This window comes from Lathyrus oleraceus, chromosome 4 (genome assembly GCF_024323335.1).
Source record: "Lathyrus oleraceus cultivar Zhongwan6 chromosome 4, CAAS_Psat_ZW6_1.0, whole genome shotgun sequence".
Taxonomy (NCBI): Eukaryota; Viridiplantae; Streptophyta; class Magnoliopsida; order Fabales; family Fabaceae; genus Lathyrus; species Lathyrus oleraceus.
The window spans coordinates 407,133,309-407,149,434 of NC_066582.1; positions in this window are offsets into that span (position 1 = coordinate 407,133,309).

The following is a 16,126-nucleotide window of genomic DNA, read 5'->3' on the forward strand; positions in this document are numbered from 1 at the left end:
TGCTTGGTGATCAAGAAACAAACCCACAAGGCAAACTATCCACTAAGAGGAAAGCAAAGGCATGCAATGATCCTTGAGGTTATGATATGAATGATATGGGCCATGAGGGATCTTAGGGCCCAAAATTGGGGTCTTACAGATGCCCCTATTTAAGGTCATTCTAGCCGGAGAAGTGAAGTTTAGAAATCTTCATCTCGACGCGGTAGAATGGGCTTAAATAACAGTAATGAGACAAATTTTGGTCCCTAAGAGACCTCATGATGCAAATGTATGTATGCAAAAGACGCAAATTCTGTGGGGAATATGATTCACACAGAAGAAGAGACGATCCATCGGAGCAATACACTCACCAGGAACAGAGACTCTAACAAGACTCTATGGGGATGACAAAAGAAAAAGAAATGTGTGAACAATACACGACTCCAAACTAGGGGAAGACAAAACTGACATAACGTGAACAAGCCACGACTCTGATTAAGGAAAACAGAAAAACAGACCGGAGAACTCACTGGGGAGTGAAGGACTCACACTGGGAAGGAATTCCAAAGGAAAATAAATCCATTGGAGAGACATAAGCTGACTCCTGGGGAGAAGCAACAAAAAGTTCCACTGGGGAAGTAACAAAGAAATGAGATGTTACCAGGCATACGGGTAACAAAAACAGGAAAATCTGACTCCACAGGGGGACCGAGGTCATAATAGGGAGCAGAAAGGAGGGAACACCAAGGATACCGGTTACTGGGTATATAATAGGTGACCGACCAAAGCGTGAATTGGATTTCACTTCCAAAACACTCATCATCCTGAAGAGAACCAGAAAAAGCAAACTTGTTTATAGGATGGACATTCAATTCCACAAGGAAAATGAATCTTACTCTGAGGGGAAAACAATCAAAAGATCGACTCAAGAGCGAACGAGATATAATATCCATTACCGTCAGAACGTGGATAGAATACTCAGATGAGACATATTATTCATTACCGGCAGACCGTGAATAATATACTCGAAAGGAAAATTATCCTGAACCGGTTACTGGGTTGTTTATAGGATAAAATCCGAAGACGTGAATTGGTTTTCACTTCCAAAACACTCATCATCCAAAAGGAGGGCTTGAAAAAGCAAATCAACTTAAAGGATGGACATTCGAATCCACAACGGGAAAACGAATCTTACTCAACTGGGGACACAAACCCAAAGAGTGCATGAGATATAATATCCATTACCGGCAGACCGTGGATAAGATACTCGCATGAGATATATTATCTATTACCGTCAGAACGTAGATAACAAACTCGCATGGTAAGAAACACCAGAGATACCGGTTACTGGGTATATAATAGGTGATCTACCGAAAACGTGAATTGGTTTTCACTTCCAAAACACTCATCATCCGAAACACAAACTGGTTAAAGGATGGCTATTCGATTCTACAAAGAATACGAATCTTGCTCAGTTGGGGAAAATCAACAAAGGATTCCAACTAAAGAGCGCATGAGATATATTATTCATTACCGGCAGACCGTGAATAATACACTCGAAAGGAAAAGACACCAGAGATACCGGTTACTGGGTATATAATAGGTGACTAACCAAAAAGAGAGACAATCGATACCAAGCATACGGGTAAACGAAAGACAACTCAAAGGGATAAATTGCAAGCATCCGACAATTATCCAACAACAAAGAAATATTCGACTCCGCAAAGGGAAATAACGAATCTTACTCGACTGGGGAAACACAAAAGGCTTCGACTGAAGAGTGCATGAGATATATTATTCATTACCGGCAGACCGTGAATAATATACTCGCATGGAAGATTATCCACAACCGGTTACTGGGTTGTTTATAGGATAAAAATCCGAAAAGAAAGGCATCGGGATACCAGGAGAGGTATATAATGATGACCAATCAAAAGGAGCAACAGACAATACCAACAAAAGGGTAAATGAAAGGCGATCTGCTGAGGATAAATTGCAAGCATCCGGCAATTATCGGCAGAAGACTAGCTGGGGATGCATTGGTAAACAACCAATGATTCGGGGAACAAATCACTAGCATACGGTGAAAAGACCCACTGGGGATAAAATTGCTAGCATACGGCAATTATCCACAAAAGACTTGCTAGGGATATAAGTGCTGATCTGAGCAACTTATCCAAGCAAAGGAAAATCCACATCAAGAACTAGATGAAGACAACCACAAAATTAGGGTTTACATCTACCGAATACGGGGTAGAAGACCAACAACTCCGCGTGGGGATAGAACAAATCACAAATCCGCACGGGAAACCAAAACAGGGTTTATAACAAACCACAAACTGCTGAAGAGCAGGAAAAATAGGATTTACAACTACCGAGTATACGGGTAGAAAACCAAAAACTCTGGCTGGAGAATAAAAGGTGTATAACCACAAATTCTGTCAAGAAAGCCAGGAAAGATAGGACTTACAACTGCTGGTTTGTAGGCAGAGGCCCGAAAACATTCCGCTGGGGAACAACCCACTGGGAAGCACAAGATATTTTGACAAATAGCCAATTCGGGAATGATCCGAAAAGACAGACTGAATAAAGATACGTCCTAATGAGGATGTAACTCAAATAGGAAAATCCATCCCAATATATGTGTTGGGAGGAAACGGAAGAAACCGTCATCCACGAGGGTATATCTCAGTGGGGAACTGCAGAAGGAAAGACAGACATATTTCTGCTTATGGGGCTGACTCTATATGGAGAGATTTATAACACCCGACATCTGCTTGGGGAGATCTGTAAGGAGATCTGTATCACCATAGCAGGAGACACGACAAACAAAAGATATATGGCAAGAAATGCGACATGAATATCTGAATGCTTATGAATATGCATGAATATGCGTGATTTATGTTTGATGAATGCTGACAAAACAGACAATTCTAACACAAACAGGTTCAGGAACAAAACGTCCGGTATTATATTTCCAGGGGAAAAACCAGCTGGAAAGCCAATCTGCGGAGATCCACATGCTGTAAAGCAAAGATCTGCAAGTACTGCTGAAGAAGCAGAAAATCAAAAATATTAGGGAACAACCCCAAAACAGGGTACAGAAAGTCACAACGGGCACAACAGCCACCAAGACGAATCTGTAGGGGAACAAGAGAAAACCCAAGATATCTGCAGGGAATCCCCAGTGTCAACTGAGAAACAAAAGTAGCATAAGCACAAACTGCTGTAGAAGCAAATTCATATAACTCCACTGGGGAACAACCCACTGAGGGAGAAATGATATCATCCAAATAGAATCTGACTGCATAAGCAACTCTACTGGGGAAAATTGTCGGCTACTCTCTTGGGAACAAACCACTGAGGGAGGACAGATCAAACAAGTAGATTCTGGAACGAACCACTCCACTTGGGGAGAATATACATAGCAAACTGATCGCAACAAGTAGATTCTGCAATATAAGCCACTCTACTGGGGATCACAAACAGTCAGGAAATCAAATCCATTCACTGGAGGCTAGAGCCATCATCCGACCATACCGGAGATTGAAGGAGTATTCAACGGGCGAAACTGCCACAACAAACAATCTGCAGACTAAGCTGAGGAAACAGATGGTTGCAATACTGGGATGTCAACCCAAACAACCACTGAGTAGGAAAATAAATCCTGCTCTGATGGAGAGATAGCAACAATTCCACAGACGACTTCGCCGGGGAAAAGGGTAAAGTACCGGGTATCGAACCAACGACTTACCAAGTTTTCAAAAAGAAAACGATCGTGCTGAGGAAACAGACAAATCCTGCTGGCACACTGCACGGGGAAAAGCGGTAACAACTCCACTTGCAACCCTGGTGGGGATATCAATAACAGCTCTACTCATGACTCCGAGGGGAGTATCAATCGATCAGTTATACTCATGACTGCGCTGAGGAGACAAATAAAGTCTGGGGATCTGACCCACTGGAGAAAGTGACGTGGCACCAAGATGACAAACCATCAACCACCGAAACTTCTAAAGAAAACACCCATGCTAGGGGAAAACTGCTGCTGGAGAAAACAAAGTCTTCAACAACAAATCACTTGCGACTGTACTGGGGAACAGCCCCAACAACGACTCTGTCTGAAGAACAACCTCAACAAAGGTCTGAAGAAAGAAGATACCACCAAACCAGGAAAATGAACGAATGTCTTACCTGTTGGAAATCATGCCACCCTCGGGAGAGCACTGAGATATTCTTGAGTATCCTTTCAATCTTGTGAATGTTCACTTTGTTTAAACAAAAATTTTGAAAAATTTGATTTGTTTAAAACAATGACATTTTATCAATTTAAAACATGCAAAACATTTGTTGAATTGAAACAAATAAGAGCGCAAATAAATTGGATAAAAGCTCGAATTGATTTGATGGAATGGTAGCCTGCAAATGGCAAGACTCCATAGATCTGTACAAATTTGAAATCAGTGATATATATTGGAAGAGGGCTACATTGAACATAATGATCCTTTCTCTACCAATTTGAGTCTCGATGTATCCGAAGCTTCAGTCGACGACGAATCGAGAATCTTCTGACGAAATGACGACTGTGAAACAGAAAGTCTTGTCATGATGCAGTTACTTGCCAAATCCCTAATTTTTGCCTAGATTGCCCCAGAGTGAGGTACTCAATCTAGCGGGATGCAAATATTCTTCTTCTTTTTTTCCAAGTCTCTAATTTTTGCCTGGATTACCCTCGCGGGTTCTCCACCGAGACGCTCATTTTTGCCTAAGCCGCCCTTTCGGGTTTTCAACTTAGCGAGCAATTCTGTTTTTTTCATTTGCATATACTTTTTTTTAGGCAAAGTATCTCTTAACTGCATCTGAATTCACAGGACGAGTGAAATCCTCCCCATCCATTGTTGTAAGCATCAAAGCTCCGCCTGAAAAGGCTCTCTTAACAACATATGGACCCTCGTAGTTTGGAGTCCACTTGCCCCTGGAATCGGGCGCGAAAGACAAAACTTTCTTGAGCACAAGGTCACCTTCTCGGAACACACGAGGCTTGACCTTCTTGTCGAATGCTTTCTTCATTCTCTGCTGATATAACTGACCATGGCACATGGCAGTTAATCGCTTCTCTTCAATTAAATTCAACTGGTCGTAACGACTCTGAACCCATTCGGCATCAGTCAACTTGGCTTCCATCAAGACTCGCATTGACGGGATCTCCACCTCTACTGGGAGAACGGCTTCCATGCCATAAACAAGAGAGAAAGGGGTTGCCCCTGTTGAAGTGCGTACAGACGTACGATATCCATGCAAAGCAAATGGCAGCATCTCATGCCAATCTTTGTACGTGACAGTCATCTTCTGGATAATTCTCTTGATATTCTTGTTAGCAGCTTCAACAGCCCCATTCATCTTAGGTCTGTAAGGAGAGGAATTATGGTGTGCAATCTTAAATTCAGCGCACAACTCATCCATCATCTTATTGTTCAGATTGGATCCATTATCAGTAATGATCCTCTCTGGCACACCATAACGGCAAACCAACTGGTTCTTGATAAACTTCACAACCACCTGTCCGGTCACATTCGCGTATGAAGCGGCTTCAACCCACTTGGTGAAGTAATCAATTGCTACGAGAATAAACCGATGTCCGTTGGACGCTTTCGGTTCAATCATACCGATCATGTCGATTCCCCACATAGAGAAAGGCCATGGTGATGAAATCACATTCAGGAGTGTCGGAGGAATATGAATCTTATCCGCATAAATTTGACACTTGTGACATTTCTTCACATACTTGCAACAGTCAGACTCCATTGTCAGCCAATAGTAGCCTGCTCTCAACATTTTCTTAGCCATGGCATGTGCATTGGAATGAGTACCAAATGAACCCTCATGGACCTCAGTCATTAATAGGTTTGCTTCGTGTCTATCCACGCATCTGAGCAAAACCATATCAAAATTTCTCTTGTACAGCACTTCTCCACTGAGGTAGAAACTGCCTGACAACCTTCTCAAAGTTTTCCTATCCTTCACAGATGCCCCAGGCGGGTAGACCTGGTTCTGGAGGAAATTCTTGATATCAAAATACCAAGGCTTGTCATCTTTCACGTCTTCGATTGCAAATATGTGAGCGGGTCTGTCCAAGCGCATCACAGTAATGTTGGGAACATCATTCCACCATCTAACAACAATCATGGAAGCAAGCGTAGCAAGGGCATCTGCCATCCGATTATCTTCTCGAGGAATATGATAAAATTCAACTTCTGTGAAGAAAGTTGAAATTCTCCTTGCATAATCTCTGTATGGGATGAGACCTGGCTGATTCGTCTCCCATTCACCTTTGATCTGATTGACAACCAAAGCGGAATCACCAAAGACATCAAGATACTTGATCCTCAAGTCAATGCATTCTTCAAGTCCCATAATACAGGCTTCATACTCCGCCATATTATTCGTGCATTTGAAAGTTAGCCTTGCTGTAAATGGAATGTGCGAACCCTGGGGATTGACAATTACTGCCCCAATTCCATTCCCATATTGATTAACAGCGCCATCAAACACCATCGTCCATCTGGAACCAGGTTCTGGACCTTCATCAAGTGTAGGTTCATCGCAATCTTTCATCTTCAAATACAGAATTTCCTCGTCTGGGAAGTCAAACTGAACAGACTGATGATCTTCAATCGGCTGGTGCGCTAAGTGGTCAGCCAAGATACTACCTTTGATAGCTTTCTGAGCTCGATACTCAATATCATACTCAGACAACAGCATCTGCCAACGGGCAATCCTCCCAGTTAAAGCAGGCTTCTCGAAGATATACTTAATTGGATCCATTCTGGATATCAACCAAGTCGTATGATTAATCATGTACTGGCGCAAACGCTTAGCAGCCCAAGCTAAAGCACAGCACGTCTTCTCAAGCGTAGAATACCGAGACTCACAATCAGTAAACTTCTTACTGAGGTAGTAGATAGCAAACTCCTTCTTCCCTGATTCATCTTGTTGACCGAGTACACAACCCATCGAGTCTTCAAGAACCGTTAAGTACATAATCAGAGGTCTTCCTTCCACAGGCGGAGACAAAATCGGAGGTTCAGACAGATAATCTTTGATACTGTCGAAAGCTTTCTGGCAATCCTCGGTCCAATCATGAGACTGATCTTTCCGGAGGAGCTTGAATATCGGCGCACATGTGGCAGTCATGTGGGATATAAATCTGGAAATGTAGTTCAAGCGGCCAAGAAAACCTCGGACTTGCTTCTCAGTTTTGGGTGCGGGCATCTCTTGTATTGCTTTGACCTTGGCAGGATCAACCTCAATACCTCTTTCACTTACCACAAAACCCAACAACTTTCCGGAACGGACTCCAAAAGTACATTTGTTCGGATTCAGACGAAGCTGGAACTTCCTCAAACGCTGAAAAAGCTTCAACAAATGCTCAATATGCTCACCTTCCGTTCGGGACTTGGCAATCATATCATCAACATAGACTTCTATCTCCTTGTGCATCATATCATGAAACAAGGTAGTCATAGCTCGTTGATACGTGGCTCCGGCGTTCTTCAAACCGAAGGGCATCACTCGATAACAGAATGTTCCCCAAGGTGTGATGAATGTTGTCTTCTCCATATCCTCTGGTGCCATCTTGATTTGATTATATCCGGAAAATCCGTCCATAAAGGAAAAGACTTTGAATTTAGCTGTATTGTCTACCAACATGTCAATGTGTGGTAGAGGAAAATCATCTTTTGGGCTAGCTTTATTCAAATCTCTGTAGTCAACGCACATACGGACTTTTCCGTCCTTCTTAGGAACAGGCACAATATTGGCCACCCATTGAGGATATGTCGAAGTCACCAGAAACCCCGCATCAATTTGCTTCTGAACTTCCTCTTTGATCTTCACTGCCATATCTGGATGAGTTCTTCTGAGCTTCTGCTTCACAGGCACGCACTCAGGCTTCAAAGGCAGGAAATGTTGCACAATATCTGTATCTAAACCCGGCATGTCTTCATAGGACCAAGCAAAGATATCTGAATATTCTCGTAACAAGCTGATCAAATCTTCCTTGACAGACCCTTCAAGAAGTGCCCCAATCTTCACCAGGCGCTCACAATCTTCAGATCCCAAGTTGACTGTTTCCAAGTCTTCGAGATGCGGCTGAATGATCTTCTCTTCGTGCTCAAGGAGACGAGTGATCTCATCAGGAATCTCTTCAACGTCATCTTCTTCTGCCTCAAATACAGGGAATTCAAAATTGGGAGATGGCGTTGGATCATTATGTTCAATGGGTTTTAGGATCAACCTGCATAATGATTTTGGTTAAGAAAAATTTCACAATTTAAACAAGCAAATCATTATGCAGATGAAAGAATGTTGCTTTTATAGCTTTTATTTTTGTTTTTTATGGTTTTTTTGTGATCACTGATTTCATAAAGAAAAGCAAAAAGTGAAAACAAAGGAAAAACAAATGTTTTGACAATGCAAAAATTGAATGAAAACATCATTGTATATATGCTTTGCCAACAATGTCATCACTTCTCCTTTTGGCATGGGAGAAGGGTTTTAAACAAAATGAACAATTACTCTGATCTATGGATAACTGCAGGAACATCCACAGCGACCCAATTGTGGCAGACACCACCAGGAATAACAAAATTGTTCAAGTCTTCTGCCTCTTCTTCTTCAATGATTGCAGCAGCTTCCTCTTCTGCAGGTTGATCAGCATGGATGAATCCTCCACTGGTGAACAGACCTTGCTCATTGCATGCCCCAGAACCATAGCCAATGCCAGCCCGGGATCGATTATCTTCAAGTTCAAGCACTTTCCCTAATCCAGCAACTGCACCACATTCAATGGCCAGTTTCGCATCTCGGTAGGAAGTGAATGAAGGAGACTTCTTCTCGATTGGTTCATCAATAGATAAAGCTTGGAACTGAGTTCCAACTTCATCCTCTGCATCAATGTACGAGAAAGAAGACAAGTTACTGACCAGGAGAGCCTTTTCTCCCCCTACTACAACCAATTTCTTATTTTTCACAAACTTCAACTTTTGGTGTAGGGTGGATGTCACGGCGCCAGCCTCGTGAATCCATGGTCTGCCCAAGAGACAACTGTATGATGGGTGAATATCCATTACTTGAAAAGTGATCTGGAAATCACTTGGTCCAATTTTGATCGGGAGATCCACTTCCCCAATCACGGTCTTACGCGACCCATCAAAAGCTTTAACAACAACCCCACTCTGCCTCATAGGAGGACCTTGATATGACAATCGAGAGAGTGTGGATTTCGGCAATACATTAAGGGACGATCCAGTGTCCACCAATACATTGGACATTGCATCAGATTTGCAATTCATAGAGATATGTAAAGCCATGTTGTGGTCTCTTCCCTCCTCGGGGAGATCAGCGTCACAAAAGCTCAGAGTGTTGCAAGCGGTAATGTTTGCAACAATGCTATCAAATTGTTCAAGGGTGACGTCATGATCGACGTACGCCAAGTCCAAGACTTTCTGAAGAGATTCCCGATGGGGCTCTGAATTCAGCAATAGAGAAAGAATGGAAATCTTGGAGGGCGTGTGTAGAAGCTGGTCTACAATATTGTACTCACTCTTTCTGATGAGTCTCAGCATCTCATCAGATTCTTCATCAACAATGCCGCTTGGGCCAACTGAAGAAATGGGAGTCTTTTGTACAGAGGAGGAAGGCTGGGCAACAGCAAGTGCCGGATTCTGAACATTCACAGCATTCCCTACAGGGTGCACAACAGTATCAGAAGGAACAGCCTTAGCAGGCGCAGAAAACACACGACCGCTTCGGGTCAACCCACTAACATCAGCAATGGTGGTCACGGAAGTAGACGGCAGAGGTACCTCAACCCCATCCTGGACAGCAACAGGATTGTATCTGAAAGGTACAGCTTTATCAGATGAATAAGGCACAGGGCCAGCTGGCTTGATGATCAAAGCAGGGGAAGCCTTCGGTTTGTTGCTATTGTAGCGAATAACAACGGGCTCTGGTAGCTTGAACACTGGTGATATGACATTCACCTCAGGTTCAACTGTATCAACATTTCGATTCTGGAGAATCTCAATGGTACCCTCATTCAACAACTTCTGAAGTTCACAGCGTACTTGGTCACAACCCAAGCGGTTGACGGAACAGACGCGGCACTGGTCATGGTTATGCTTCAAATAGCTGTGCTGACACAGCATCTTATGTAATCCAACCAATGACTGCCGGATGTGACTGATGTACTTCACCTTGTATTTCCCAAGGTCTTCCTGGATCATATTCACAGATTTCCCATGCGAAGGCAATGGGTTCCTGGTGACATTAGGGTTAGAGTCTTCAAAACTCAGAATTCCGCTTCTCATGAGGTCTTGAACCTTATTCTTCAGCGGGAAACAGTTCTCAACGTTGTGGCCCGGAGCACCGGAATGGTAGACACAATGCTGGTCTGGTTTGTACCACCATTGCGGATTAGCAGGAATTGCAGGAGGATCCCTGGGAGAAACCAATTTCCTCTCCAACAAGGAGGGATAAAGCTCTGTATATGTCATCGGAATAGGGTCGAAGCTGACCTTCTTCCTATCATAATTCATGTTTGCTTGATTGGTCGTACTTCCACGAGGCTGGTAAGCCTGTTGCTGTGGACGCTGCTGTTGCTGGTATTGCGGCTGTGGATATTGCTGCTGATGCTGATATTGTTGAGCATTATCCTTGAATACAGGTGCCACACTAGCCACCTGATGCTGATGTCCGGCACGGTGTGCAGGCTTCCTCTGAACAGAGGGTCTTCGATGTTTTGGCTGAGACTGCACAGCGTGCGCTTCACCTTCTTTCCTCTTAAACGCTCCATACCGCTTAGAGGAAGAACTATCATCTTTTGCTAATCGTCCTTCTCGGACGCCTTCTTCAAGTCGCATCCCCATGTTCACCATTTCGGTGAAATCAGAGGGAGCGCTGGCCACCATTCTCTCATAGTAAAATGACCCAAGAGTCTTCAGAAAAATCTTGGTCATCTCTTTCTCTTCTAATGGTGGAGTGATTTGAGCTGCCAGCTCACGCCATCTCTGGGCGTACTCCTTGAACGTCTCTTTGTCCTTTTGTGACATAGACCTGAGTTGATCTCTGTCAGGCGCCATGTCAACGTTGTATTTGTATTGCTTGACGAAAGCTTCGCCAAGGTCGTTGAAAGAGCGGATGTTGGCACTGTCCAGACTCATATACCAACGGAGAGCAGCACCAGACAAACTGTCTTGGAAGTAGTGGATCAAGAGTTGATCGTTGTCTGTCTGCGTAGACATCTTTCTGGCATACATGACTAAGTGTGCCAAAGGACAAGTGTTCCCTTTATACTTCTCAAAGTCTGGGACTTTGAATTTAACAGGTATCTTCACACCGGGAACCAAGCAAAGTTCGGCTGCTGACTTGCCGAAGAGATCTTTGCCTCTGAGAGTTCTCAATTCCTTTCTCAGCTCAAGGAATTGATCGTTCATTGCATCCATTTTCTCGTGTACATCTGAGCCCTCAGACGCTTCAGAGTGATAGATGGTGTCGTCTACCCTAGGCATGGTATGCACGACAGGAGGAACGGGGATAGGGACCGGGCTAGATGCCGGCATTTGAGCAAATGTAGGAGCTGGCAGATCAGGCATGAAGCCGGGAGGCATCCCCCAAGGAAAACCGGGAGGCATGGCATTAGGCTGATGGGCACTGACAGGCACTGTTGAGGTAGCTATCTCAGAAATAACAGTCCGCTGAACGGGAGTTGTTGGCTGAGGAGCAGGCTGATTCTGGGCAGCAAGAAGTTGCTCCATCAGAGCGCCAAGTCTGGCGACTTCATCTCTCAAACTCTGGTTCTCTTGTTCCAATTGCTCCATAATCCTTGCAGAGTTGACTCTCGTATAATACCGGTGAGTCAGCTTGTCTTCAAAATAAATGAAGAGCAGATGTTAGAACCGGAAGACCAGACAAATGAGTACCTGTTTATGCAGGAATGATGCATGAAATGCTTGTGCAAATGCTTTGATTTTCAAGGAACCCTTAGGGTATTGTTTGCAACATTTTGAATTTTAAACATTTTGATTGCTCATGGAAAATATTTCATTCAAAATATATAGACAAAGAAGTACAACATTCTTTTAAATATTACAAAGAGGAAAGGTAAATGACATCCTATGGATCCCTATTAGCTCGGGATGCTGGAAGACGAGAAGTATACAACTTCTTGATCTCTCTCTCATAGGCAGCCTCCATATCAGCTTTCTCCTTTGCAAGTTGATCATACTTCCTTTTCCAGAATTTGGATGACTGAGGAAGCAGAGAAGTCCAAGTGTCGTTCGGATCATCGATCACTCGGTGCTCGAGAAATTCAATCATAGCATCTTTCTCCTTGAGCTGCTGCAGCAATTCCTCTCTCTCGCGGATCCAGGCACGCGAAAGGTCTTCTTCTCTCAACTCCTCTACACGTTGGGTAGGGAGGGTTGAAGGCCTAGCCACATCCAACAGTGTAGGTCTTGGATGATCATATGGCATCAGGTAGGTAGCAGCCCTCTGTCTGACCCAAGAGGTATATGGCTCCAAAGCAATGCAGTTCTTTGGACCCAACTCGTTCCTACTCTTTATGCGAATATTGCGCCAAGCACGGACAAATCTGGCTTTCAGGCCTTGGGGATCTTTACCCTCCTGAAAGAACACACCTTCTAACAGAATGTTATGGGGTTTATCCTTTAGGGGGAACCCAAGCTGACGACGTGCAAGCGTAGGGTTGTAGGTAATCCCACCACATGTACCAAGAAGAGGCACATTGGGGAATTCACCACAAGAGTTAATGATCTGAACGGTATCATACACGCGATCATACCAGGTGATATCATCATTGGTGAGAGACATGAGCCTCTGAGACCACCGTAGACATCCCTTGTTCTCCTTGAAAGCAATTGTCTGCGGCAAGTGCGAAATAAACCACTTGTACAGCAGGGGTAAACAGCAGACAATGACTCCTCCATTCTTCATATTCCTCAGATGCAAGGAGACATACGCATCACCCAACAAGGTCGGAACTGGATTAAGAACTGAAAAGATCCTAATGGCATTCATGTCGACGAACTTGTCGAAGTTGGGAAATAGCACCAATCCATAGATAAGCAATACGAATAGAGCCTCAAAGGCATCCTCACTCATGGCCTTCCCATAAAAGGTAGCTTGGACAATGAGGAACTCGGAAGGAAAACCTTGAATTCCGCCTTTGATAGTCAGATTAGCTCTAATCAGATCTTCATCTATGTGCAACAGACTGGAAATCTCTCGAGCAGATGGAATACTCTCTAAGCCACTGAACGGCACTTGGTCCAGAATCGGAATCCCAATAAGGTGAGAGTATTCTTCCAGAGTTGGCAACAACTGGAAGTCCGGAAATAAGAAGCAATGATAGAGCGGATCATAGAACTGAGCAAGAGTGCTCATCAATCCCTCATCCACTTGAGTAGTCAGCAACGGCAGAAGCTTCCCATATCGAGCTTTGAAACCCAAGGGATCTAGTACATACGATGTCAGATTCCTTAACTCTTTTACATCGGGCTGCTTGAAGCTGTATTTCTTTGTGTGCCTTTTCGGTCTTTCCATGTCTGAAAATTTTGCAAATAACCCTTTAAGTTCCTTGAAAATTTTCTCTTTTTTTTTGATGACATGAATGCGGATGAATGCGTGAATGCATGAATGCAACAAACACACTCAAGGATCAAGCAAAGCACACCAAACAAAGGTCGTGGGAAAGCTCTATGTATCCCTAATATCAATCATCCATTTTGGTGGATTTAGGTTTTCACCTTATCGACACCCAAGTTCCATTGATATTAACGGTACATGAACCGGTTCAGACATTCTTAATATCAACCATCCGCTTTGATGGATTTAGGTTTTACACCTGATCCGGGATCCATTGATATTAACAATGCTTTGAACGACTCAACCACGAATCACGGGTTTGTTGAGAGTCACGAGCATGGAGTCTCGGTTAAGAACCACCCAAAGGGAGTGTACTAGGGTTTAAGCCTGTCAGACATGTTCTATCAGAGGTTCCCATAATCATCGTTCCATCTTTCGAATATTATCGGAGGAACGAATACTCGTATTCCAAGAATATTCTCAAGAGAAACTCTTATGAGTGTAGTATCGCGTAACAATCGTATCAGAACTTACATCTGAACGACCTCCGCACTACGGTCCTAAAAATAGGCCAAGATGGGTTTGGTAAACTAAGGTCCTTGGCTTCTGCGGCACATGATTGAAAGAATAATGCCTAACCACAAATAACTTGTGTGACATTATTAGTTCAACATGACCTCCACCAAGTGAATGGGCTCGCAAGTCAACTGGCTAAGGACTACTCCACACCAGTCGACAAGACTATGCCATTCTCCTATCCTAGAGTGCACTCGAGTTCGGGTATAGAACTCATCTCACAGATCACCAAAGCAAACAGCATATGTATATCAAGCAATTCACACATTACAATCAATACAGTTAGCCCAAATTGTACAAAAATATGTCAGATAAAGAATAATAATATATCACAACAAGGGTGAAAAGTAGGCAATACCACCAGGGATTCTGGTGAGGTATCCCCAGCAGAGTCGCCACTTTTCTGTGACGGTGTATTCGTCGCTATATGATCTATTGATTAAATCACAAGCTATGAGATACATTGAAATTTCGAGTCGCCACCGCACTTTTATTTATCCAAAGGATTGGCTAAAAAGCGAACAAAAGCCTAAGAAGTTTTACACGTAGAAAACTAATAAAAAGATCAGAGATTCTGGGTAAGGGGTAAATTACGCAATGGGAAGGTGTTAGGCACCCACTACGTCCTAGGTACTCCTAGGGAGCCCTTTTCACACTTGTTGTAAAATATTGTTTATTATGACATAAAGATTGTGCAAACATGATTGGGATGATGAGAAAAGAATATACAATTTTATTATTATTTATTGGGTTCGAACGGATGAACCCGTTGCCTACGTACCTTCCATCAAAGGTAAGGATCAGAACGCCGTAGTTCGGCTAAAAGATTTCCAAAAGTGGGTTAGGTTCAATTTTAAACACAAACCCTAGGTCTTACGTTATCCACGGGAGAAAACTCAACCTTATACAGACAACAACGTCCACCATGTGAGAACAGCTTCAACTTGCCAGGGAGGGGTTAACCCTATAATAGGCAAGGAAGGCTTACAATTCAATCACTAAAGACAGAAGGTGAGATTAACATCAACCACTAAGATAAATCAAACCTATAGCTCATGTATGAAAACATTAACAATGGACAAAGCCAAAACAATTGAGTGGATGAAGTTAACTGATTATGATTATGAAAATGGAGTCAAAGTATGATTAAGATCAATTCAAATGAGTATTATGAAATGAAGTTTGAAAAAAGGTCAAGGACTTGAGTCCAGGTTTTTAGATTTGAAAACATGAAGATGTTTGCACAACACTTATGTCAAGTTTGAAAGATAAAGTGTGAAAAGGTTTAGGACATAATGAATGATGAATGGATGAAGGATGGATAGTAAAACTTCTCAGGCGGTTCACTTCTTGAAATCATATGGGAGATGATTCAAGTGTGTCCTTTGGAATACAATTAATAATAACAAACAAGCAAGGATGAAATCCAAAAGGCGGATATCGGATGCCAATCACTGGTCTTATACCAATCTCCTAAAACAAAATGGGATGTCAGAAGCCACTCAATGGACTTACACCGATCTCCACAGGCAAAGAAATAAAAGCGGATACCGGATACCAATAGATGGATTTACACCAGTCTCCTAAAACAGAACAGGATATCAGATGCCACTCAATGGACTTACACCGATCTCCTCAAAAGAAAAGAACAAAGATGAAATATGGAAGTCAACTGCCAATTTATCTGGACTTAGGTTAACTCCACAGTATGCTCACAGGAAATCCAATGCCACATCACAGGGGCTTACAATGGATCCTCACATACAAAAACAAAAGAAACAATATGATCATAGGAATGCAAATGCCAACTTACAGGGACTTATAATTGCAACCTCTCACACAAACAGATAAACAAACTATGATCACAGGAAAGCAGATGCCAACTTACAGGGACTTATAACTGCAA